The 22683-nt window shown below is 47.6% G+C and overlaps 1 long non-coding RNA gene across 2 annotated transcripts in view; it reads right to left on the reverse strand.

Annotated features, from left to right (window-relative positions):
* The window catches only part of LOC135192211 (uncharacterized), a 97375-nt gene that overhangs the window by 38975 nt on the left and 35717 nt on the right, over positions 1-22683 (reverse strand). For both annotated transcript variants that reach the window (XR_010308931.1, XR_010308930.1), the window contains exon 2: positions 1907-1998. This is a non-coding gene — a long non-coding RNA (uncharacterized LOC135192211). The remainder of the gene's footprint in view (positions 1-1906; positions 1999-22683) is intronic.

Below are 22683 nucleotides of genomic sequence, written 5' to 3' on the forward strand. Positions count from 1 at the left end.
GCACAACTTGAGACTGTGTCCCCTTGTTCTGTTGCTGGTTGCCTGGGAGTAGAGACCAACCCCACCTGGCTACAACCTCCCTTCAGGTAGTTGTAGACAGCAATGAGGTCCCCCCTGAGCCTCCTCTTCTCCATCTTGTTTTCTTCTCCAGTACATGGTCTCATGCTTCATCTTTACTGCTCAAACCCTGATCTGGAGTTAGAAATCTCCATGGATCATGTAGGGATGGATTTTTTTTCTATAGACATTTATCTCTTCTCACAGGTAAATAGTGATAGAATGAGAGGGAATGTCCTCAAGCTGTGACTGGGTGGGCTTAGACTGGACATCAGGGGAGATTTTTTTTCACAGCAAGAGTGGTGAGACGTTAGAATGTGCTGCCCAGGGAGATGGTTGAGTCACCAACCCTGGGTGTGTGTAAAAGTTGTCTGGATGTGGTGCTTGAGGGTATGGTTTAAAGGTGAACTTTGTAGAGCAGGGATGACAATTGGACTTGATGATCCTGGGGGTCTTTTCCAACTGGAGTGTTTCAGTAAGTCTGATCCTGGGTGTTAGGAGGAAGTTCTTCCCAGAGAGAGTGATTTGCCATTGGAATGGGCTGCCCAGAGGGTCGTGGAGTCACCATCCCTGGAGGTGTTCAAAAGCCTTACTGAGGCACTTAGTGCCATGGTCTGGTTGAGTGGCTAGGGCTGGGTGCCAGGTTGGACTGGATGATCTTGGAGGTCTCTTCCAACCTGCTTGATTCTATAATCCTATGAATATGTTACTTGGCCACATTGGGGTAGGTTTTCCCAAGGAGGTGAAGAGGTCATGCATGCTATGCAAGCTCACTGACCCCGTTTCACTGCTCCAGATTGTAATGGTACAAGCAGTCCTCAGCAAAAGGTAACAGTGATTTTTTCCTGAGGACAGCACAACTTATTTTTCTTCTACACTAAGACCAGCCCAGTGGAGAGTCCTGGAAGAGTCTGACCCTGAGGGGTGAGGTAGAAATGCTGAATCTGTAATGGCAGCCTGTGCCTTGCTCCCTGCCATGGTTTAATGTGCCATCAGCTAATAAGATCACATTTAACTTCCACTGAGTAAGGTGGTAACTGGTGTACTCATGGCTGTTCTTGGATCACTGTTTCACAGCCCTGCCAGCAGGTGCAGCCTTTCCCCCCTCCCAACAGAGGAGGCAGAGAGGTTTCAATCAGGAAAGATATGCCTTGAAACACAAATGTGGGTAGCTGCACTGGCTGTTTTTAAAGCTGCCCTAGAAGAAACTGGTTTCATTTCACTCAGGAGCAAAATCTTGTTTACAATTAGTTCCCTTCATTAAGCCTCTGCTTTTTAATTGTCTATGTCAACATCAGCATGTATATGTCAACATCTACATCTGTCAAACATCAGCATTCAATAATATTGTTTGTGAAAAGGAGAAAAAACAAACCCCACTGACCAGATGGACCATCCAATATCCACTTGATGGATGAAGAGGAGAAATGGAAATGCCATCTGCATTTCCAGCATTCCTTAACTGATCAGACCAGTGGCAAATACCAAGGGAGGAGGATTCAATATTGTTTCTGTGCCTGTGAATTGCTACTACACACCAAATTTTTCAGATCAATACTCCTTTAACAACTGTGCCACAGGTGCCAGAGCTCGTTAGTTGGATGTGAATAACTATGGAGATTGGAAATCCTATTGTACTTGTCTGTCTGAAGGATTTTAGTCTCTTATTGGCTTAGCTGAGGATTTCATGACCAGATTTTACAGTCTATACTGAGCTCTTACTCAGGTAAAATTTCCTTATCTAAAGGAGGAGTTTTGCCTGTCCTGATTATGGAGGAGCTGCAGAGCCCTTTCTTCACCAGATATTGTCATTTCACATTGCACACAATGCACAGGACAGCAAACCAACCTGAACAGAGCCACTGGTGTCACTGTTCCCATGTGAGATCTGCTTATTCTGATCATCCAGAATTCCCTCTTGTCCTTAAAAGTCCTCTCCCTCTGAAAAAAATAAAAAGACCAAACCACAGTCACACTGAAAAATAAAAATTAGGAAGTGAAAACAAATTCTCTTTGTGCATTCTTGAGTTGGGACTGCTTTTCTTGTGGTCACACAGATTTCTCCCTCCTGCCTCTCTCAAACACAGATTGCACAAAACTCCTGCCATTCTGACTTGCATCCTTGGTTTAGCTCTCAAGAGAAAACATCATTCAGAAGGCAGCAGGGTCCCAGAAGGGCTATGAAGAGGGTTTTGCTCAAATCTGGTAGTAAAACGTGGCACTTCCCCCTTCACTGTAGTGCTCTGCTGTCCTTGAGCTCTGTGTTTTGAATGAGCTTTGAGAGGAATGTGTAGGACATTCAAGTTGGTATCTGTTAGCCTCATGAGTCGGTGATAATCACTTCACCTAGGACAGCCAGGCTGCTCGGACAGGACCCTGCAGGATGCTGAGCTCAATGCAGCACAATTCAAGCTAGCAAGAGACCGGAGCCTTTGACCAAATGGTCCAAGCCCTCAAGCACTCCTCCGTGCTGAAATGGTCACACTAAGCACTGTGCACCTGGGGAGCAAAGCCTGCTTGGTTAGAGCTGCTGCCAAGGCCACATAGCTGTGGTGCACAGAGGTCATGTCATACCCTGGTGCCACCAATTCAGCCAAGGGACCTGCACAGCGCTGCAGCTGCTCCTTGGTTAATCTGTTTGAATGTGTTCTTTAATCCCACTGCAGTGCTCCCAAACACAACAGCTTGCCACAGAGGTGACAGGAGGGCATCACTGCAATGGCTGGGAGCGTTCCCTGTTGTGGTGCAGCTGCCTGTGCAGCTCCTGAAGGAAGGCCCCATCACTGATTTTTGGAGTCTTTATCCATTTATAGGAGTTCTGCACAACGGAGCAGGGCTTCATTTTTCATGTTTGCAATGTTTTTCTGTCTGGGCTTTCCAGGCTGTTCACTAAAGAACAGAGCACAGAGGCTTTTGAGATGATAAAATTGCCCTTCCTTAGTTCACTTTAGTTGAACCCCTCCAGGGATGGTGACTCCACCACCTCCCTAGGCAGCCCATTCCAATGCCAATCACTCTCTCTGTGAAGAACTTCCTCCTAACATCCAGCCTAGACCTCCCCTGGCACAACTTGGGACTGTGTCCCAACCAGCAGGCTTCACGTGTTATCAGTTCAGTCTAAGTTAGTATGTGGTGTGGAGGAGTCAGAGAGGTGAAGGAACAGCAACAGAGTCCATAACCCAAGAGCCAAGAGAGTGAAATTGTTCCTACATTGCCATTGAATCCCTATGAGAAGACCAATGAATGATAGAGACTTTATCATCACTATTGTTTTCTTGCAGCCCATGCCCTGCTCATTCAATTTGTATTTGAAAGGACATCCAGAAAGTTCCTATCTCTTGTTTACAGTTCAGAATCAAAATAGAGAGTTAGCTCTCAAACTGCTGCAGCAGCATCCACAAGACAGCAAAGCTCATTTTGGGAAACAGGAAATGAGTATAAAACCTGTGTTTAGCCTTGTGCAGCACATCCAAACCTCTCAGACAAACCTTTGCCTGGCATAACTCTGAAGAGAGATGCGTGACCTTCTGCTGCATTTCCCATGTTTGTTGTCTTAATTCAACTTGTCATGAGTCATGGTTACAACACCCAACTCACCATGGCCCTCTAACAAAGGCACTCAGCCCCTGGTGTGCGTGTCCAAATTCATCAGGGATTACTGCCACTGTTTTTGCTACTTCCTTTGCATGGCAAATGCAAGGGCCAAATTTAGAAGCGGATCACAGCTCTCTGCTCAGGTTGTTTCCAAGAAGGCTGCTGAAATCTGCTTGCTTATTTAGCTTAAACCTGCCTCCCCAGGCATTATCTTCCTGGAGACTTTCAGACCTGTTTCCATCCACTAAGCTGTTAACCCCTGCAGTCTTAGGACATGGAGGGGGGGAAGCTAACCTTTCCTGGGAGCTGAGAATCAGATGTGAGATCACAGCTGTCGTTTTATGTCATAGATCCTATGCATGTGAAACCTAACAAGGCTTTCTTTTGCATACTTCAATCTAGGGTGGGGGGGGGAAGCAAGATGACTAATATGATAACATTAAGAGTTTAAAAGACTCTCTCGAGGTGAGGAGAAAGTTCTTCACTGGGAGAGTCATTGGACACTGGAATGGGCTGCCCGGGGAGGTGGTGGAGTCGCTGTCCCTGGAGCTGTTCAAGGCAGGATTGGACGTGGCACTTGGTGCCATGGTCTGGCCTTGAGCTCTGTGGTAAAGGTTTGGACTTGATGATCTGTGAGGTCTCTTCCAACCTTGGTGACACTGTGATACTATGAAAAGAGCCACTGCCTCTCACATCATGCTTCAATTTATGTATCTTCCTCACTACCTTCAAACTTCAAACCATTAACACAATCAAAACTGGGTTAAAGAGTAATCACCTATTGAATATCCAGGCAAACACCCACCCAGCTGCTTCTGACTTGGCAAAACCTGATGACAAGGGCAGCTACTTTTTAACCACAGGCTTAATGCCAGTATATTGGACCAGAACAAAGAGGGCAAAAGGAGGAGTCAAAAAATGTCAGTGCTCTTTCAGTGCACAAGATGCAAGGCAAAACCAGCCACTGTCCTGAAGAACAGAAGTGTCTGCATCAAGGAAAGAAGGAATAAACAGACTGAGGAGGCAAAAGTAGGTGATCCTGATTCTTGTTACTGAAGTTTTACTTTCAAATCCTATTTTTAGCTCTCCCTTATTTTGATGGTTGCATTATTGGGGGGAGGGGGGAGCATTTGTTTGTTTTCTTTGGGGGTTAATAAATGTATCTCAGTTATCCTTGTAACTCCAGGTGCTCCCATTGTGCTGGAGAAGTGTTTTTGTGTTAGGCATGGCCATGTCCAACAAAGCTTGGCTGCTTAGGGAGCAGGGAGAGACAGCCCTATGCTTGCAGCCTTCCCTGGAGGACCCCACTTTTGTTTTGCTCCAGCAGCTGAACCTTGCAGGCATATGTATATGTTGCAGGGCTCAGCGCCAGGCAGAGCCATACCCCAAGGAGAAGGAGGATTCCCTGAACGTGTCCAGGCCATGTCCACAGCCATTACAGGAAATAGTGGATAGACTGAGCCCTTTCTCACTTCCTCTGGAGGCCTGGCACTGGTCAGCAATGAATCCCCTTGCTTTCCAAGATCTTTATGTCAAGCTGCAGCTCCTATTTTTGAACTGACGTTCCCTGGTCTTAATCCATTTAGCCTGTGAGCACCTTCATCCGCTTCCTGCAAGCACAGCTCGAATCTGAAAGATCTTCCCTCTTGTCCTCCCCCTTAGCCCCTCTCAGGAACGTGTATTTATAAAGAGGGGGATTAAGAACATTACCAGGCAGGTCACAGGGTGTCAGGCTGCTCGGTCAGGGCTTAAGCCCCCAGGCTCACCCAAGAAGGAGCACTCTGTGTCCTTGTGGCAGATGTTCCTGTGGCTGCTGAGTTGTAGCTACAGTTCACTCTGCTAGTAGTACCCTTACTCTCATAGAATCATAGAATCAGCCAGGCTGGAAGAGACCTCCAAGATCATCCACTCCAACCTAGCACCCAGCCCTAGCCACTCAACCAGACCATGGCACTAAGTGCCTCAGCCAGGCTTTGCTTGAACGCCTCCAGGGATGGTGACTCCACCACCTCCCTGGGCAGCCCATTCCAATGCCAATCACTCTCTCTGCCAACAACTTCCTCCTAACAGCCAGCCTAGACCTCCCCCAGCACAACTTGAGACTGTGTCCCCTTGTTCTGTTGCTGGTTGCCTGGGAGAAGAGATCAACCCCCATCTGGCTACAACCTCCCTTCAGGTAGTTGTAGACAGCAATGAGGTCACCCCTGAGCCTCCTCTTCTCCAGGCTGCACACCCCCAGCTCCCTCAGCCTCTTGCAAATAGGGGCTCTTCCTCTAATGGTACCAGACATGGCAGGCTACCTTCACATCCATTACATTTCATCAGGATTGGATGGAATGTCATGCAGAGGCCCTTTCAGGGGCAATTTTGAGGAGCTGATTCACTTGGAAGAACAATTAGGCAATGTTAATCGTGGAGCAAGACAGGGAACTATAGAAAGATGCACAATATCCACATAAATACATAAAAGAAGAAACTGCACTGCAAACAAGATGGGGACAAAGGAACAGAAGAAGACACAGAGGAAAAGTGTGCCATCTGCTTTGAGCTGGAGCATTTAAAGACACCATTCCTGCAAGCAAAGAAACCAGAGCTGTAGGAAGGAATTTCCTTAGTTTTCCCCTTTTCATGTGGCTAAGAAGAAAAAAAGATGTCTACTTAAGAGCAATGGATGAAATCCATAGCTTGTGCAAATCCACCTTGTTCTCCTGCTGCCTGTGAGCACACAGTGGTTTACACCCTCTGTGCACCCCAGCCCCTCTGAGCCAGCCAGCCTCAAGAGCTTCTGTTGGTAGACAGAAAAGAGGTTCTTGAAGTGCTGCTGCCCAGCACAAGTTGCTTTGCAGGCAGTCAGGCTGAATGCCTGCCAGCTGCACCCTGCCTCTGGATCCCCCCCAGTGGCTCAACGGCTGAAGCAATGCACAAGGCATTGGCACAGTGGGGAAAAAGAAAAAGGGGGTGTGAGGGGGGGGGTAAGGCAAGCCAGACAAAGGTCTGACTGCAGACTGTGAGATGTGTTTGTGTTGGACTCATGTCTTGGAGGAAACGCTCCGCTGCAACACAGGGGTTTGGGGGCTTGTAAATCAAGAGCAGCCATTCCCTTTTGGTGTGCTGCAGAGATCAATGTAGGGGCAAATCCCAAGTGCTTCATCATCCTGCTGAGCTCTAATCCCATCAGCATCTTCGGCCACTCCATCAATTGGATTAAAATATGGCTGAAAGTCCTGATACAGCTGGCTGGGAGCAAGCCCTGCTTGTGCACACACAGTACTCACAGCTCAGCCAAGGGCCATGCTGCTTGTAAGCCTCCAGGATTCTCACCTCTGTAGAGTTTTGGGGGTGGCCAGAGCTGTAGACAGGACAGCCCATGTTCAGCATCGCTGTGGAGAGGTAGAGGCTGCACCTTCAGCCCACTCCTGCACTTCCAGAGCCGCTTTGCTTTTGATGGATGCAGTAACTGTAACACTGCTGTCAGAGCCATTCGTGTTCATACCACAAGTTCAGCAAAAATCTTCCAGCTGAAAATATTTTCCCTGAGAAAATGCTGCTTTAACAGAATCCAATCTTCCTGGTGAAAACCTATCAGCTCTGATGTATCCCATACTAGAAACTAGATAGGCATCTGCAAGGATTCTGTCTTCATCCTGGGGTCACAGGCAATACAAATAAAGAGCTATTCATGGTGCCTCTCTTTTCCCACCTTTTCCCCACTCTTTTCTTTTAACTTCCTTTTTTTTTTTTTTTTTTTACTTTTAAAAGTCTTTCTGCCACCCTCAGACAGAGCACAACATATGTGGGAAGAGGATTCTGCCTCCAGCAGCTAATTTCATGGTCTACATGGGCATCCTTTCTGTCTCAGTGAGGCAGCGGGTCCATAAATAGACAACAGCTTCACCAGCATGGCTCAGATGAAGGACAAGGAGGGGTGGATTTGGCCCTCAGCACAGCCCCAAGTGGCCCACTGCTTTTGCCAGGATGGTTCTTGGGAATGTGCACCTCATCATACTCAAACACAAAAAGCACAAAGCCTATGAGGAGAGGCTGAGGGAGCTGGGGGTGTTTAGCCTGGAAAAGAGGAGGCTCAGGGGGGACCTCATTGCTGTCTACAACTACCTGAAGGGAGGTTGTAGCCAGGTGGGGGTTGGTCTCTTCTCCCAGGCACCCAGCAACAGAACAAGGGGACACAGTCTCAAGTTGTGCTGCGAGAGGTCTAGGTTGGATTTTAGGAGGAAGTTCTTCACAGAGAGTGATTGGCATTGGAATGGGCTGCCCAGGGAGGTGGTGGAGGCACTGTCCCTGGAAGTGTTCAAGCAAAGCCTGGCTGAAGCACTTAGTGCCATGGTCTAGTTGATTGGCTAGGGCTGGGTGCTGGGTTGGACTGGATGATCTTGGAGGTCTCTTCCAGCCTGATTGATTCTATGATTCCACAACTACAGGTCCTCAGAGCTGCTACATTTGTGTGATGCACAACACCAGATTCAAGCCCTGTCACCCCAGAACACCAGCATGAACACACCTACTTAAGCTTTCCTCAGGTTCTGGAAGATCATCTGGGCTCAAAACTGATTTCTCACCTATAAACACAAAAGCTGAGACCACTTTCATTTGATCTGCTCCCAAGTGGACACCATATGGAAAGATGCCAGCTCTCAGGAGCTCAGAGGATCTCCACAGCAAGATCTGTCTTGAAAAGTTACCTTGAGATTGCTCAATGGTTAAGCAGGAGTTGACCACAGTGCTCACTTACTTTTGCACAAAAGAACATCAGGGTGAGATTTGTTGAACCAAATCACCACTTCTTCACGACTCAGTGAGGTTACAGAGACCCTCACTCTTTCTATTTATAACAGCACAGTGTCTTGGCAATGGGAAAGGGAATAGTTGGCTTCATTTTTATGCTTTCTAGGTCTGCCTAAATTCAGCCTTCCTGTCTTTTCCATTGCACTTTTCTCCAGCAATCAGTCTACACTTCCCACTCATTTATGGCTTTTTCTTTCATTTGCTACCCTAATAAATAATTGCTCACAGAAACCACAGGAAACATAAAGCTGAGAGGCTTTTCAGGATGCTGTCTAAGCCATAGCCTTCTCCCTGAATGCCCATACTCTGGCATCATCCACATGCACCCCTTACCCCCTCACAAAGACTGAAGCAGGACTGGGCTGCCTGCACAGTGGTGACAGCCTGGGCAGTTTGGGAAAGTCTGACATGTTCTCAGTTTCGTGGTTTATTTATGGCAATACACAGAACTGAGGAATGTAACTAGAAGAAGAGTTTTCCACAGACCTGTGAAGAAGCCTGGAGAGTTCACTTGCAAAGAATTAAGTTCAACATGAGTGTAGGTCCATAGGGTGGTTCAGAAGTTGCATGGAAGAGATTATCAAAGTGTAATACAGGTTATGAATCATTTTATCATAGAATCATAGAATCAGGCAGGTTGGAAGAGACCTCCAAGATCATCCAGTCCAACCTAGCACCCAGCCCTAGCCACTCAACCAGACCATGGCACTAAGTGCCTCAGCCAGTCTTCTCTTGAACACCTCCAGGGATGGTGCCTCCACCACCTCCCTGGGCAGCCCATTCCAATGCCAATCACTCTCTCTGGCAACAACTTCCTCCTCACATCCAGCCTGTACTTACTATCTAGGTTCCAGATGTAAAATTCTCTATTATTCCTAACTTGCCTGAAGTTTCTCCATCCCTCACCCTCTCAGTTAAGAGACCTTCCACTGTGTAAATATTTCTTTACAGCTCTGACTCATACGTGGAGGAGGTGACCCCAAAAGCACAGCAGCAGGCATTGCAGCCAGTGTAAGCACCCTGGTGAAGGTTTGAGGCTAAGCCCCTATGCAGAGCCACTCCAGAGGTTTGCATGTTATAGGCTAACAGCACAAATGTGTTTGGTTTTTTAACTTCACAATGATTTTCACCTTGAGGTTTAAGTTTCTTTTATGAGTAGACCTAAGAGAAGGACACCATTAACACATAACAAAGGAAGCAGCTCTAAACTATTACCGTAACAGCAGTGGTTTAAAAACTCCACTAAGAGATTTATGAGGTTCTTCTGAAAGATTGTTGCAGAAGCCACAGAACGGAGGAGAGAGGAGAGAGTTTCCCAGATGCATTGTGCCTTCCTATGGGCTTTCATCCTTATCCTACACAATTGTGCCTAAACACAGTTGTGCCCTCTTAAGCAGCCTCCTGGTCTTGTCACTACCCAGGAGCACCAAGAGAGTTTAAACCCCCATTGTACCATTGGAGCACCTACCAGAGTTGCAGCAGTAAAACTGAAGGAGTAGTTTAGCAGCTGAATCATTTTTCTTAGCCCAACAGACTGGTATTGAGCAAGAGAGCTTTCCTCCTGATCAGACTGGTTATTTAATTCATCACCTATATTTTCCCTTTGTCAGTTATTTTAGGAGTTGCCTTAGCCTTAGTGCAGCATGACTTAATCCATCCCTTTTGATGTGCTGGAATATATTCCGCTCATTAGACCTCACTCCATGACCTCACTGCTGCACTGTCTTCACTTTGCCTGATCTTCATCTGACATAGAAAAACATCCCTTTCTCAGCCCTTGGTCATGCTTGTATTGTCTTCCCTTCACCTCATATGCTCAAGCTGGTTGGGCAGGAATACCACGACATGATCCTTCCAGATGCGAGACGTTCCCCAGCCTCCCAGGCCCCCCAGGCAGGGCCTTCTCCAACCCATGTCTTTTGGCTGGAGAGAAAGCTATCTGGAACATGAGCTCATGTGTTCCTAAAACAACCAGGAACCATGTGCTTTAGCTCAACACCTGAGGCAACGTGGGAGTCACTGCGAGCACTGTGCAGTGTCCAAAGCAATCCTCACACCCGGCAGGGCACGAGCCAGAAGCACCAAGCAGAGCTAGCAGCTCTCCAAGGGTGACTAATGCACTGCTGCTAAAAACAGCTTCCAGGGGTTTTCCATGAGCAAATCTCACTACAGGTCAAGCACTGACTTTACACCTGCTAAATACAAGAACTTTACTGTAATGTCCACACCTATGAATGTATTTATTTGTTTGCCAGCTCACAGCAGAGCTGGCAAGCGAAACCTAGGTCTTTCGTGAGAGGTGGCAGCATCTGACTCTTGTTAGCACCCCTCTCAAAACTGCCTTTGTGGTAGATTTATGTGGGAGTGTGGAAATGAGGGTGAAGGGTGTGTGGTAGACATGGAAGAGAAGACTGGGATGTGAAGTATGCTGCATGCAGGGACATAAATGTCTACGGTCCAAAGAAAAGCTGTAGGAAATAAGATGCTGATATGGCTGCTTGCAGAATGGTGGTGCATCAGAATAGGTGGTCCTCCCAAAAGCATGTAACACTCAGCAACTTCACTAAAAGCCAAAGAGAATTCTCCAGAGCCTTCTTTTCATAGAATCATAGAATCATAGAATCAAGCAGGTTGGAAGAGACCTCCAAGATCATCCAGTCCAACCTAGCACCCAGCCCTATCCAATCAACTAGACCATGGCACTAAGTGCCTCAGCCAGGCTTTTCTTGAACACCTCCAGGGATGGTGACTCCACCACCTCCCTGGGCAGCCCATTCCAATGGGAAATCACTCTCTCTGTGAAGAACTTCTTCCTAACATCCAGCCTATGCCTACCCTGGCACAACTTGAGGCTGTGTCCCCTTGTTCTATTGCTGGTTACCTGGGAGAAGAGGCCACCCCCCACCTGGCTACAATGCCCCTTCAGGTAGTTGTAGAAGCAAACTTCTAAGTTGTAGAAGCAAACTTCAGAAGCAAACTTCTAAGAAGCCTCAGTCCTTCAGAGCTATCCGAGGCTCTGTCCCCTTGGACCTGCAAGGTCCTGTTTCTCCTCTTCTTTCTGAGCCTCCCTGTCCGTGCTTCCTCCGTGTGAATAAAAGCCACGTCTCCAAGAAAACACAGTGAACATATGGCTCAGCTCGTTGTGGGGAAGAATTCATAGTGTGAACTTCTGAACCTTTCAGTTAATGTTTTGCCCAGAAAGACTCCAGCATTCTGCTTTTCTGCATCTTTGAGGATTGCAGTCAAGAAGCTGAACTGTGTAATCCAGCACCTGTTTGCCAGCCCTGTCTGTCCCTGACAGGTTGCTTCATAGAATCATAGAATCAAGCAGGTTGGAAGAGACCTCCAAGATCATCCAGTCCAACCTAGCACCCAGCCCTAGCCACTCAACCAGACCATGGCACTAAGTGCCTCAGCCAGGCTTTGCTTGAAGACCCCCAGGGATGGTGACTCCACCACCTCCCTGGGCAGCCCATTCCAATGCCAATCACTCTCTCTGCCAACAACTTCCTCCTAACATCCAGCCTAGACCTCCCCCGGCACAACTTGAGACTGTGTCCCCTCTTACAAATGATTTGGACCTCCAAAGGAAGTATGGATTTACTTTATTTTAGGAAGCAGTGACACACGAGTGGGTGCACCAAAGTGCCTCTCCAGTACTGCTCCTAGGAACGATAACATCCCTGCACAGACGCTAAAGAAAAGTGGAGAGAGGAGTGCATTTGCAATTGAAACAAAGCTGTTTGAGAAGTTGCCAGCATACAGATGAGTAAACTTCCTCCTTAGCAACCTTGTACCAGCAAATCAGTTTTGAGGGAAATGTCTGTGTGTATATGCATCTCCTTCTACTTTAGGTGACTCAGCTTTTCACCTTAGAACTTCTTATCACAGCCTTTGTTCAATATCTACACACTGACCAGGCCAATGAGCACGCACTATGGCAAGGAGCATGGATCTCTTAGAAGGCTTCATTTAATTAATGATGCTGGGAAGGTTATGGAGAGATATAAGATGTGGCATTTGGCAGTGCAAGGGGAAAGGATTGCCACAGGGCAGCTGGCCTGATCTAAGAAAAGGGATAATAGAAATCCTCTAAAATTATTTAGACTCCAGAGAAGGGTCAAGTAGCACTGGGTGGCAAGGAGGCAAGACTGCAATACCTTCAAACAATTAATTTCCAGCCTTCCCAAGAGAGGTAAGACTACCTTCAACTCAATTCTGATTAATGTACAAATTAGCTTGCTGGCCTATAAAGAGCTTCACACACTAATTAAGCCCAGCTGGTTCATGGGAAAAGCTACAACAAAATCTATAGATTTCTAGCACCAAAAGGAAATGCCCTATCGGTGTGCTAGTCAGCTAGCACTCATTGCCCCTGGATGTTGTTACAGCTAAGAACATGCTCAGTCACAAAGAACAAAGCATTTATATTAGATGCTGAGGATATCTGAATTTATAGTCAATAGGAAAAAGAGATAGCATCATTAGTGCCAATGGCTAAGATGTGCACCTCGTGTTCATAGAGAGCCACAGTCAAAGCTTTTCGTGCAGTTGGAGCACTTAACAAGATGCTCTCCCATGTGGTTGCTCTGTGTTCTGTTGAGGTGTAAGCTCACCCTGAACTGGCATTATTACCTGCCTTTCACAGTATCACAGTATCACCAAGGTTGGAAGAGACCTCACAGATCATCAAGTCCAAGCCTTTACCACAGAGCTCAAGGCCAGACCATGGCACCAAGTGCCACATCCAACCTTGCCTTGAACAGCTCCAGGGACGGCGACTCCACCACCTCCCCGGGCAGCCCATTCCAGTGTCCAATGACTCTCAGTGAAGAACTTTCTCCTCACCTCCAGCCTAAATCTCCCCTGGCACAGCCTGAGGCTGTGTCCTCTTGTTCTGGTGCTGGCCACCTGAGAGAAGAGAGCAACCTCCTCCTGGCCACAACCTCCCCTCAGGTAGTTGCAGACAGCAATAAGGTCACCCCTGAGCCTCCTCTTCTCCAGGCTCCTCACTGGCGAGCAGCTTATATTCATGAAACCTGTAGGGAGGTAACTATTCCTGCCACCTCCTCTCTTCTGGGTGATGTGGCATGGATCAGAGATGTTCAGAGGTTGCTGGAGGCAGGGAAGCAGAGAGAGAGAGAGGGAGGGGGGCAGTTAGAGATTTTCACAGCCAGGCAGCACACTGGTTGCATAAGCCCTGTGTCTGTGGGAAATCAGTCTAAAACCTTTTCAGAAGCAATATAAACATGTAGCCTTTTAGGGCTCAAGTCATTTATGCAGAAATGTCCTCTCTGGTCAGACTGTTTCGTAATTATGCACGCTGGGATGTCTTGGGTTTTGCTTTGGAGCATCTGGTTCTCCACAGGTCACCACTCCTTTGATACAGCAGTTCCTACCCTTACATAACAGCAAAGCGTTTCGTGGCTATTTCACACAAAACCTCCCTCTTTTTGTTCACTAAATGACCTGGAACTAGAACACAAACATTCTGTTTGCACAGGTTTACATAACGTTTGCCATAGTTTTCACACAACACTGTTAAAGGCTGATTTGTTTCTGTTCCCAGGCCGATGGAGAGCAGTCCCTTTTGGTAGCTGGATTGCGTCAGTGCTCTTGGAAAATGTAAATAAAGATGTTGAGATAAGACCTGTCCAGCTACAGAGCTCTCTTTTTTCCCCCTCTTTATGTTTAGCAGATACTTCAAGCTAAATAAAATTACTCTTCACAGTATCACAGTATCACCACGGTTGGAAGAGACCTCACAGATCATCAAGTCCAACCCTTTACCACTGAGCTCAAGGCCAGACCATGGCACCAAGTGCCACGTCCAGTCCTGCCTTGAACAGCTCCAGGGACGGCGACTCCACCACCTCCCCGGGCAGCCCATTCCAGTGTCCAATGACTCTCTCAGTGAAGAACTTTCTCCTCACCTCCAGCCTAAATTTCCCCTGGCGCAGCCTGAGGCTGTGTCCTCTTGTTCTGGTGCTGGCCACCTGAGAGAAGAGAGCAACCTCCTCCTGGCCACAACCTCCCCTCAGGTAGTTGTAGACAGCAATAAGGTCTCCCCTGAGCCTCCTCTTCTCCAGGCTAACCAATCCCAGCTCCCTCAGCCTTTCCTCGTAGGGCTGTGCTCAAGGCCTCTCCCCAGCCTCGTTGCCCTTCTCTGGACACGCTCAAGCATCTTCACACTTGATCAGCCTAAGAATGTGCCCCACAAATCAATAATCGAATTGTCTTGGCTGTTGTCAGCCCTCCCCATTATGCTATGGGGAGCAAGCAGCATCTAAGAGCATCTACAATAGGGGTTTTCAAACAGGCACTCTGAGAAATGACTAAAGGTCCCAAATATCATTTTGCAAAGCAACTGAACTCCAAAGGAATGGGATTTTCAGGGAGATTTATTCTTGAGCCAGCTTGGGGAAAGGAGTGGCTGCTTAGCAGACATTGACAGTGTCACCTCTCCAGCCCCCGCTAATCTTTACCTGTTGGCATCTGACAACCTGACTGAGCACTCACCATCATCCTCCTAGGAAACAACCCAACCAACCGACCAAATAAACAAACCAACCTTTGCTTTGGGATTTGAAGATTGTTTCCTAAGCTGCCTTTGCATCTTTCTTGCTAGGAAAAGGGCAGAAATATATTCTCTCCCTGGTTCCTCTTGATAGGAAGGTCCATTTCTTTGGTAAGATCTCCTGACTTGCCTGGATGTTCAGTAGAAGCAGATGGGTCTAAGCAACATTTTGCAGAACTGGCCATAGTCTGCTCTTAAAAGATGGAGAAAGGGCCCTCATACTTTGTGGACTCACTCTCTTGAGATGCCCAGTTTTGACAGACTAGGGAAATTACTCAGCTCCATGTTTACCTCTGATGTTCCAGGTGCAGAATGAATCCAGCCCCTAGATATGCAAGCTCAAAATATTTGAATAAGCCTAACAGCATAGATTCATCAAATGGAGCAGGAGTGGTGCTAGAAGGTGCCTACAGTTAGATGGAAAAAGACACTGACTCTCACTCTCTTCTTATTGTCTCTGCCTCCTTTACTAGATTCTTTCCTCCTGGACTTGATTTCACCAGATGCTACCTAAGGATCTTCTGGTCTCCGAGTTAGGGAAATAACCTCCTTTTAGGGAAAAAAAAATGGTGATGTTACATTCGTTTTCAGAGAATCAAAGAATCATTATGGTTGGAAAAGACATTTAAGATCCCCAACTCCAACCATTATCTAATTCTGCCAAGTGTGGTGCTAAACTACATTCTTTAGCACCACATCTATGAGTCCTTTAAACCCCTTCAGGGACGATGATTCAATCAACCTCCCTGCAGAGCTTATTCCAGTCTGTGATAAGCCTTTCAATGAAGACTTTTCTTTTCATATGCAATCTAAACCTCCCCTGGTGCAACTTAAGGCCATTTCTTCTTGCCCTATCACTCGTTGCTTGGGAGAAGAGACAGACACTCACCTTACTACAACCTCCTTTCAGGAAGCTTTAGAGAGCAATGTCTGCCCTCAGCCTCCTTTTTCTGCAGACTAAACCTCAGTCCCTTCAGCTGCTCCTCATAAGATCTGTTCTCCAGACTCTCTTCTTTGCTCCATTTTGATGGGGTGGATATTTAAGCAGCTGCTGCAGCCGTTAAAGCCTTTATGCAACATCCCAAAGAAGCAATGCCTAGAATCTCGCAGTGATAAGAAAAGCCAGAAACGCAGAAGGCAAAACACGATTAAGATCACATCATTTGTTTCAGAAAGGCTGAGCAGGAGGCATGTAATGCAAAGTTTAGGTGAGTCAACTCGCCTTGCCTTCGGAAGGACAAAAGAGCTATTTGCTGTTTATGGCACAATACAGAGCTGCAAATCCCCATTTCAAAGGGAACATTACATAAAGTAATAGAACTTCACTTGCCCAGTCAATTCTTCTGACATTTCTTGGGTTTGCTTCATTCTGTGTGTTTTGGTAAGCCTAAGAAAATATTGAAACCTTACCCTGGATTCCAAGAATTATTATTGTTATTAAAATAGAGGAGGCATATGAGAAACCTGAGGGACATTAGTCACTTATACAGGAACCAGGCCACCTTCAAGGTCAGGGTATTTCAGGAGCCACTGAAATTCCCTCTAAACAACTCCACATCACACTCAGCAGTGCATGACAAGAGGTTCTGAAGGCAGTTCTTCACAGAGAGAGTGATTTCCCATTGGAACGGGCTGCCCAGGGAGGTGGTGGAGGCACCATCCCTGGAGGTGCTCAAGAAAAGCCTGGATGAGGCACTGAGTGCCATGGTCTGGTTGAGTGGTTAGGGCTGGGTGCTAGGTTGGACTGGATGATCTTGGAGGTCTCTTCCAACCTGATTGATTCTGTGATTCTATGAACATTTTGCTCTCACCAGGTCTGTGACACTGCTTGAAGCAACAGCTGGCTGTAGCAACTCCCTGGCATCAGCTGCTGATGGAAATGTGTTTAGAGGAGCTAAGCACCTGCCAAACTTTTCCCAGAGTCATGATTCTTCAGTATAGAATAGGGGAGGGGGGGAAAAGGCAAATAAACAAGTTGCAAACATTCTGATGAAAACCTCTCTCTGAAATCAGTGCAGCTTATCCACCATCCCTCTGGCTGGGAAAGAAAGCACAACGGCCAAGCTCTGCAGGCTCTCCTGCTGGCACGGCGCCCCAGGCAGCCTGCATCGGGCAGTGACAATCTTCATCACACCGTCTTGGCTTTATCTCCACGTTTAATAAACAACCAAACATCTGCTTGATGCTATCAGCCGTGACAAAAGTACCGGACACTTTGAGCTCAGCCTTAACAATGTCTGTGACATCAAACGATTTGGTGTTTCTTTAGGGAGCCTGATCCTGCTAGCATCCTCTAGCTCCTTTCTGCTCTCTTCTTTTCCTGCCCTCCCTAAAAGGCCACAGGACAAACCCAAATCAAACCAACCAAACAAAAAAAATCTAAGAGCAACAACTTGGCACTTCATCAGCGTGAATAGGCTATGCCTAAATCTTTATTACCAGCAATTTTTGGATGTATCTGGAACCCTCTGCACTGCAAATCAGTCCCATTTGTCCACTCAGCACTAATGCCATTAAAGCCAACCTCATTTGCCAAGACACATCACAGTATCACAGTATCATCAGGGTTGGAAGAGACCTCACAGATCACCAAGTCCAACCCTTTACCACAGAGCTCAAGGCTAGACCATGGCACCAAGTGCCACGTCCAGTCCTGCCTTGAACAGCTCCAGGGACGGCGACTCCACCACCTCCTTGGGAGATGAAACCTTTCAAATGTAAGCATCATTGAATCATAGAATCAACGAGGTTGGAAGAGACCTCCAAGATCATCCAGTCCAACCTAGCACCCAGCCCTAACCAATCAACTAGACCATGGCACTAAGTGCCTCGGTGCTGGAACATGTCCAGAGAAGGGCAACAAAGCTGGTGAGGGGCCTGGAGCACAAATCCTATGAAGAGAGGCTGAGGGAGCTGGGCCTGTTTAGCCTGCAGAAGAGGAGGCTCAGGGGTGATCTTATTACTGTCTACAACTACCTGAAGGGGCATTGTAGCCAGGTGGGGGGTGGCCTCTTCTCCCAGGCAACCAGCAACAGAACAAGGGGACACAGTCTCAAGTTGTGCCAGGGTAGGTATAGGCTGGATGTTAGGAGGAAGTTCTTCACAGAGAGAGTGATTGGCATTGGAATGGGCTGCCTGCCTTGAACAGCTCCAGGGACGGTGACAATGAGTCCAGAAACCCCTGGACTAGTTAATTTTTTTGGTTTAAAAAGCAATCTTGATTCCTCAACTAAATTTCATGGAAAGAGATCTTATTGTAGTTGGAAATTATACCCTTGTAACTCTAAGGAAAATTAGGAGCAGACCACCCTTTGTTTGGGTTGGCACTGGAGGGCACTTTAACACCTGTGTTATTTTCTTGTGCTCCAAGAGCAGCCACTCATTCATTTCCATTTCAGCCCAATGCTTTTTCACCTCTGTCTCTGCCTGTGGTTGCCACAGAAATGTCAGCATGGCCAGGGGTGGTAGAATGTAGGATTTCTCACAGTTTCCCAGAGGCTGGTCTGGAAGAACAAAAATGGAATACTTTTCTTTTCCCCAGAAGGGCAACTTGGAGTGTGGGCAAAATATTCTGACAGCATAACAATGCTGGCAACAACAACCACCAAAAAAGGGAGTTTTTCTGAAGCTCATTATTTTCTCTCCACCTTTTTTTTCTTACCGGTCCCACAACCCCTTTATGCTTTGCAACTAGAGCTTTCCCAGTGAAATATGACTTCTAACTTCACTTTCCACTTTTTGAAAGGACACCATAAAAAAAATTGCCTTAGCTAAGGTCATTCCCCTGTACTCAGCACTGGTCAGGCCACCCCTTGAGTGCTGTGCCCAGTTCTGAGCCCCTCAATTCAAGAGAGATGCTGAGGAGCTGGAAGGTATCCAGAGAAGGGCAACAAAGCTGGTGAGGGGCCTGGAACACAAACCCTGTGAGGAGAGGCTGAGGGAGCTGGGGATGTGCAGCCTGAAGAAGAGGAGGCTCAGGGGGGACCTCATTGCTGTCTACAACTACCTGAAGGGACATTGTAGCCAGGTGGGGGTTGGTCTCTTCTGCCAGGCAACCAGCAACAGAACAAGGGGACACAGTCTCAAGTTGTGCTGGGGGAGGTCTAGGCTGGATGTTAGGAGGAAGTTGTTGTCAGAGAGAGTGATTGGCATTGGAATGGGCTGCCCAGGGAGGTGGTGGAGTCACCATCCCTGGAGGTGTTGAAGCAAAGCCTGGCTGAGGCACTTAGTGCCATGGTCTAGTTGAGTGGCTAGGGCTGGGTGCTAGGTTGGAGTGGATGATCTCAGAGGTTTCTTCCAACCTGGCTGATTCTATGATCTTTCTATGATCTATGATCTTCTAAGGCAGCTCAGCTCTTCACCACTGGGTTGCTGCGGGAAGAGATGAATACAAATCTTACTTGGGCACGAAGAGACAATGTGAGCAGGTATCAATGGCAAAGGCTGCCTACTGCATGAGTGCAGGTGTGCTGTTTTGAAACACAGAATACAAAAAGATAGGTGCAGGAACTACCCAAAAGGCAAGAAGATGACTAAAAAAAAATGAAGTGTACCATTTTCCATCTACTGTGCATCTTGTCTCTGAAGAAAGCTCTGCAGTGCCATGCAAGAAGCCTTAAAATAGATATTGATCTTGTATGCAGCTGGAGCAGATAGATCTTGATAACAGACCAACTCACAAGCTCCTGTTGCATTTTAAGGGAGAATAGAGCCAGCACACACTGCTGAGGATGCTGTCAGGTGGGCAGGATGTGTGCAACTTATGGGAACAGGTACAGTTAGTGTGGGCACGAAAGCATCTCTTGGAAAATGGGTCCTCTTTCCTAAGGAACTTGGCAAGAACCTTCAGAAAGGGTTAAGAAGCATCACCGCCCACAGTGAGTTTGTATCTTAATCCCTGGTTTTGGGCACCTCTGAAACAGTGATGTTGGTTTATGCAGTAATCAGTGCCACTCTGATGAAGGTCCATACTACAGCCATTGCTGCTCTCACACAGCCACGTCAAATGTCCTCTGTATGTCTGTGTGTGATGGTTTGGGTGTTACTCACCCCCCACACACACTTTGGAAATCACCAGACTAGACTCAGCTGGCTCTGGAAATTGAATGAAGCTTATATTTACAGCTTAGCAGAGTATACAAGCAGATATTTACAGTAGATACAGTTATAGACAGAAATAGACAAGGGAAAAGGCAACACAGAAACACAACAGCCCTGCCAGAAACCTGAGTCCCAACTGCCCTTTCATCTTCTCCCACCCCTCTCAACCTTACCCCAGCGCCAAGGAAGAATGGAGGTTCAGACAGGGGGTTAGGAAGCAAAGTGGATTAATCAGAGGGATGGCAGAGAGGCTAGAGAGAAAGATGCAGCTCAGCCAGTTCCCCCAGAAGAAGTGTGACTCCCTTATCTATGTTTGAATTCTTGTTTTTAATACCTCCCAGCAAGCCTATGAGTGAAGTAGACATCACCAATGTTTTTTCTCTTTCACAGCCTGTGATCTAATCCTTCTCACCAAAACATTCTAGCTAGCCTCAGACTAGCACATTGAGCAAGTGTTTAATGTTTCACTGAAGTGCAATTTGCTTTAACCATATTCATAGAATCATAGAATGAGTCAGGGTTGGAAGGGACCACAAGGATCATCTAGTTGAAACCCCCCTGCCATGGGCAGGGACACCCTACCCTAGAGCAGGCTGGCCAGAGCTCCATCCAGTCTGGCTTTAAACACCTCCAGGGATGGGGCCTCAACCACCTCCCTGAGCAACCCATTCCAGGCTCACACTTGTGCATGAAAATAGAAAAAAACAATCACATATTAAGTTTAGTTGGGCTTTTTTTCCTTTCCTTTAAAAAAAACCTTGCTAACAGACCTGCCTAGCATAAAATGTTCTGCCTAATGCTCAGTGACTACCAGGTACTATGGGAGAGGAGTGGAAGACTCAAAGAGCCAAAGTCAGGGTTCACAACCACTGCTTCAAAAGCTGCCCACCTGTCACCATCATGGTGTCATGGGTTTGCCTGAGTCAGAGTTAATTCCCCCCAGAGTATCTTTCACACACAGAGAATCACACAGAACTAACCAGGTTGGAAAAGACCTCTAAGATCACTGAGTCCAACCTATCACCTAACCCTTCTAAGTAACTAACCCATGCACTAAGTGCCTCATCCAGCCTCCTCTTAAACACCTCCAGGGATGGGGGACTCCACCACCTCTCCAGGCAGCCCATTCCAATAGGCAATGACTCTTTCCATGAAGAACTTCTTCCTAACATCCAGCCTAAACCTGCTCTGTGTCCTCTTGTTCTGTCACTTGGTGCCTGGGAGAAGTAGTGCTGTGTTTTGCAGCTGAGTACCAATAACACACCAGCGTCCTGGCTGCTGCTGAGCATTGGCCTTTCCAGGGCTGTGCCTTTCCAGCATTTTCCCTCAACAGTAGGCTGAGGGGCAAGATCCTGGAAGGGGACATGGCTGGGCCAGCTGACCCAAACTGACAGGAGAAGTTTTCCATCCTGTATGACATCAGCTCAGATATATAAGCGAAGTGGAAGAAGGAAGTGGAGGACATTTGTTGATGGTGTCTCTGGAGCAACCACTATGTGTATTGAAGCCCTGCTTCCCAGGAGGTGACAGCACATCATCTGCTGATGGGAAGTAGAGAGTAATATCTTTGCTTGCTCTTGCTTCTGCCTTTGCATTTGCTCAGCAGCCTTTTAAATCACTTCTATCTCGACTCACAGGCCTTTGGTTGTATTTTCCCTCACCCCTGTCCATCTAAGAAGGGGAGCACCAGAGCAGCTTTGGTGGGCATGTGGCCCTCAGCCAGGGCCAAGGCAGCACACATGGGCAGCCCACCATGCTGCTGAACGCTGAGCCTCAGCACTGCTCCTGCTCCAGCTCCCACCCACGACGCCCCTGTGGGCAGCCGCAGCGGGAAGGGCAGCTGGTAGGCAGATGGGGGCAGACAGGCTTCAAAGAAGCTGCCAGCCACTTCCTGAGGACAGCAACAACGCCACAGTGTCAAAAACAGATGAGTGTCCCAGGCCCTCTTGGCATATCACTCTCTGGGCCTTGGCCTCCTCTTTTCCTCCTGGTCCCTGCCAGCGTTGATGGGGAGAGGCTTCTCCACTTGGGTCATCCCTCTGGGCAGCGCCATGCAAAACACTGTGTGGCAGTAGAACCAACCTGTCCTCAGAGTGGGGCATGGTGGTGAGATGCAAACAGGCTCATGCCATTGCCTTTTGATGCACATGGGAGGGGGAGCACAGAAATGAGGCCAGGAGTGTAAAGAGCAGAGGGACAGGTCTCAGGTGCAGGCAGAGTTTTGGAGCCAGAGAGACATCCCCACTAACTTCCAGGCAAAATGGAGAAGAGCTGCCCACCTGGGGACATGGGGGGGAAGCAAAACAGAGTGGATAGGTGGTGGGGTTGACATCCTCCCATTCCCCAAGCTGTCACCTGGGTCAGCCTGAGCAGGGCACACCATGCATTACGCTGCTGCTTCTTTATAGGTTGGACTGGATGATCTTGGAGGTCTCTTCCAACCTGGTTGATTCTATGGCTTCTCTGACTTCACACAACAGCCTCAGCCCATCCACCCAGCAACTGCCCAGGCTGCTAAGCCACCGCCACCCAGTTCAGCAGGGTGGGCATCTCTG

Source organism: Pogoniulus pusillus, chromosome 3 (genome assembly GCF_015220805.1).
Source record: "Pogoniulus pusillus isolate bPogPus1 chromosome 3, bPogPus1.pri, whole genome shotgun sequence".
NCBI lineage: Eukaryota > Metazoa > Chordata > Aves > Piciformes > Lybiidae > Pogoniulus > Pogoniulus pusillus.